This window comes from Halyomorpha halys, unplaced genomic scaffold (assembly GCF_000696795.3).
Source record: "Halyomorpha halys isolate HHAL.00 unplaced genomic scaffold, Hhal_1.1 Scaffold2238.1, whole genome shotgun sequence".
NCBI classification, from domain to species: domain Eukaryota; kingdom Metazoa; phylum Arthropoda; class Insecta; order Hemiptera; family Pentatomidae; genus Halyomorpha; species Halyomorpha halys.
This window is the reverse complement of record NW_027108055.1, coordinates 261,043-265,733: the sequence shown is the minus strand read 5'-3', so window position 1 is coordinate 265,733 and position 4,691 is coordinate 261,043. Positions and strand designations below refer to the sequence as shown.

At 28.2% G+C, this 4,691-nt stretch overlaps 1 long non-coding RNA gene across 1 annotated transcript in view; it reads left to right on the top strand.

Moving 5' to 3' along the window:
* Window positions 1-3,364: 3,364 nt before the first annotated feature.
* LOC106691312 (uncharacterized) overlaps window positions 3,365-4,691 on the top strand; it is a 44,033-nt gene continuing 42,706 nt past the window's right edge. The window contains exon 1 of the long non-coding RNA XR_001344764.2: window positions 3,365-3,390. This is a non-coding gene — a long non-coding RNA (uncharacterized lncRNA). The remainder of the gene's footprint in view (window positions 3,391-4,691) is intronic.

Below are 4,691 nucleotides of genomic sequence, written 5' to 3'. Positions count from 1 at the left end.
TGAAAAATTGTTTTCTAGATATATCTGAATTTTATCAACGGCTCTTTTCGAAGATGTTATTCTCAAACTGCTCAAACATTAACCCTGGAATGTAAGTAATTTCCTACCAAATAAAAATTTCGAGAAAATAAAATTTTATCAGAATAATTAAAAATAGGAAGACAAAAGCAGTGAGGAAGCAATACTGACCTATGTAGCTGCCAGACATTTTTATGTATTTGTTTCTTTTCAAATATCAAAGCAAATTATAATTTTAATAAGTAAGTCTTTTATTTGTTTATAACCATAAGATGTTAGGAAAATATTTTTTTCAAAACTGGAGGGTTTGCACATATTAAAATTATCGTAGCCTCCATTTAGTTGAAAGCACATATCTCTAAAGTTCAACTGAATAGGTACGCCTAAGAGAATATGTTTGTGCATGCGGTAAGTAGTGGATATAATCAGATGGAACCTCTTGTATTTGTACGAGTAAACATAAAGAGAGTGTATTCATGTGTTTTCAGAAGTCTCCAGTTTCATTCAGATGTGGAAGGCACCCAACTACTATACTAAATTTTATTATAGTGATATGTATCGGTGTATTGTCGGTAGGCAGGTCAATTATAAACAATAGTTGCGCCAAACACTTTTCTAAGACGCCCCTTTTTGAAACCAGTGGGGGCATAAGCAAAAGAGAACAGATTGAAGAGGAAGAGACAGAAGTGGTAGAGCTACAGAAGTAAGAAGTCCAAAGAGAGGGCAAGATGCACTTTGACCAGACAAAGTCCGTAGAACAGCTATGAGACCTGAAAGCCATCCCTTATGAACAAGATGACACTTCCACTACTACACGCACCACCTAACTCAACCAACTCAGCACTACTTCAGATATATAATAGGTAATAATGTAATAATCGATATTGTATGGCAAACCAATTATCTAAATCATTTCAATCATATTGTAATTTCCTTTGATCATATGAATGTAAATAAACACTTTGTTTCTTGACATAGCTTATAAACTACTATATTACCCAATATCACCACTTATTACATTATATAATTAATGGTAACAATATTTTTTTAAATACAAAGATATTTAATTGGTAACTGGTAAATACACAAAAAGCTTTTTGAAATCCAATTATAATAATAGTTTTGCAGGACTCAGTATAAATTAATTAATTAACTTATTTTGGATAATAGACTTCACCGATTATCCTGGCATCCTGACTAAATCCCGAGAGAGTACATAACAATAGAGATCCCCGACAATCCACTAGTATCTTTAAGGATGCGAAAACATACCGTCTATTAGAAGATATAGAAGTATAAAAAAGAGTGATTTCCATTTTTGTTTAATTAACAGTTTAAAAAAAATGAGTTCTGTACAACACATAGCAATAGTGAGTTAGTTATATATCGAGTGATGAATCACAAAACAGTAGAATTTGTGAATAATATTTCTGAAAATAAAATTGTTAATAAATTAAACGCCAGGGATATATTGCTGCAATTTTTCAGCGAAAGAATGGACTAAATTACACAGCGAGAGAGAAGCCTCTGGCCATTCCATTTGAATAAATAAATAAAGAAACTGGAATTGAAATGAATAAAATCACATCCATCATGATGACACATGTAGTCCATTTCATTATTCATGAGGAACATTAAAAACTGAGCGACCATTCGCAACAAAATGATATTCCGGCCGTCTCTTCCCGGAGTCGAAAAAAGAAGAATTACATTGCTAATTAATTAATCAGGTCCCCATTCAATCCAGTTATATTTGAAAACATTCATTTCAAAATGCTCATTTGCAAACATGAAAACCTTGTTTTTCAATTTTCAGAATCCTGTTTCGGCACAAATAAAACCATTTCCATATTAAACGACACAGCATTATAATTAAAATGGAAATTCTGTTTTATCCAATCATTATCCTTAGAGATACTTTGTTTTAAATTGCAAGTGGGCATTAATTAGGGGCGTGCCTAATTTTTTCTCTCGCTGATTGAAAAAATAATTAAAAACGAAATCCAGATTTATATTATATGTTTTATAGTATGTGAAACACACTAAATTTATTTGTATAATAAAAACCATAAATCGATTTTTCATGAAAGAGAAAAAAAAAGTATATCACTTGATGATAATAAAAATCATGTTCCGAACATCAGAATCGAAATATCAATATCAATATTATGAAAACTATTATTTCCGTTTGGATATAATATAATTGCAGTTCGGAAGACTAAAACCACCACCCAACCAGGAGGAACAAAGGAGCATTTGAAAAGAATATCTGTACAGCTATAACCTAGGAAAGGTCAGGGGTTCAGTAATCGGTAAGGAAGTACTTCTTGAACAGCAGTTGTGCAATAAAGTGATCATAATCACGCTTAACCGCCAGATTTTCCTCCTAGGATGAACTGAACTACAAATAATAAAACGAACTAATATTAAATAATTCTTAAATTTGAAGCTACGATGAATAACTATTTTGATGCAAACTGTACAGGTATATTTCATGTGACAGAAAAACTTGTAGGAATAAAACCTTTTAATGACCTATTAAATGTTTTTAATATTTCTTTTATTAATATTAAAAGAATTGAAAAACAACCTTGCAGGTTTTGTTCTCAAACCCTATTATATTCGATTAAGTGAAAATAGTTATACATTTTAATATACGGCGAAAATGTATGTATATATATATTCTGTCTCATTTAAAATCAATATAGATTTATCCGAATAAGGGATTTTAATTTTTTCGTATTTTATAGTTTTTAAAATAAATTCGGTTACACTATTCTTAAGAGTTGATACCACTCTAAATATGAATATTATAAAATTGAAATTTAGTTATAATTATTATTATATGTAAAAAAACATTTACTTGAACACTACCCAACTTTTAAAATAACATGGAAAGTGATTGAGGGGTAGAAAGAGAGTTTCATATTATTTAATTTTTTTTTTCTTTGGAAAGGAAAAGTTGAAAATTGTGTCTAAACTTTTTCTACATTTTTTATATTGCTTCATATACCTTTAAAAAAGGGTTAAAACATATTTTTAAATATTAATCCAAAGGAAATTTTTGATTTTAACTTATCTTCTACAGCACATTTTCTGTTCTCGAATTTCATAACCGATGCCACATCATGCATACACACAGCACTTTATAGCAACATTGAACCAATTATATGAAACAAATCATAAGACAGACCAGTGAGCAAGTCCACCATGTGACCCCTAAACCGGTCTTCCTGACCCTCCTCGTGTAAGACAATGGTACCCCTGAACTGGCCATTGTATGCAGAAATAAAAATTACCCTTATTCCAGGGTCATCCAGAGTATTATCAGCCAGTTCAAAGCTAGCCCGAAACCATGCAACATCATAAGAGGTAATATGAATTTTATAAATTATAATTACAGGTATAATATAATATATAAAGGTAATAATTAGGAGTATTAAGAAATGTTTGTAGGAAAAGAAGCATATATAGCACGTTTATATGTATGTAGTAGTTTTAACTTCATCTTATATCGTATTTATTGATACACATATTAAATATGTATTATGTTTTGTATTTTTTTTCCCATATTTTATATAATATATAATTTAAATTAACTACAATTTACTAATTTTTATCACACTTATTATTCATCTAAAATATTTAGCAACTCAAAAACTTGAATGAATCTGTTATTACATTCATAGTTATCTACCAAATTATAAATATATTGAAATTGATTTGTATTGAACTAGAAATTAGAAAAAAAAAATAGCACGAAAAAACATCAAAGTTGTATTTTTTTGATAATTAATTTAAGTAAATATCATGTACGAAACTAAATTACATTTCAATTTTTAGTATTAAAAAATAAGTCAGTAACAAAAAAGAAAAATATCTGTACTCAAATGAACAATCAAATTTTATTAAATTTCAAAAATTATATACAAAATTATATACATAAAAAATCGTAAACATTAATCATTTGTATTCAGATATAAATATTTTTATGTACAAATGTGGATTTAATTGGATTAATAGGCACTATGTGCATACATGAAAACGAATAATTAATGTTCTTACAAGTTTTTTTTGGGTATGTATAAATTGCTTTCAGAAAACTTCTTCAATATCGTTTCAACGAAACATTATCAATTACTCGGAGTTCAAAATTCTTTTATTGCTTTTTTACAAAATGTCCATTGGGCATTTCATCTTTGATTGTTATTTACATTATTACAAATGGACATATGAATTCTTCAGAATTCAAATAATATTGAAGGAATATATCAAATTTTATTTTCTATGTAGAATTCTATAGTAAATTAATTAAAAAGAAAAAAAAGAAATTCAATAACTTCCAAAAAAACTGAACACAGACATTTTTAAGAAAAGGTAGTAATTACTTGTGCTAAAAATAAATATTATGTCGAAAGAAAAGATTACTTTTTAAATTAAATTTAATTTCAATTAAGATTAATTTTATTATACGAGAAAACTTCTATTGAGATGAAATTCTAATATTCCTTTGCATGAAATGTAGCAGGGAGAAACTGATCACTGTAGTGAAACTCCTTGCCTCGACTCTGTTTGGTTGTTAATGAATAAATAATTATTGGGAATAAGGAAAACAATTACTAAAATTTACTAATGTTCTCTCTCTCTCTCTCTCTCTCTCTCTATATATATAT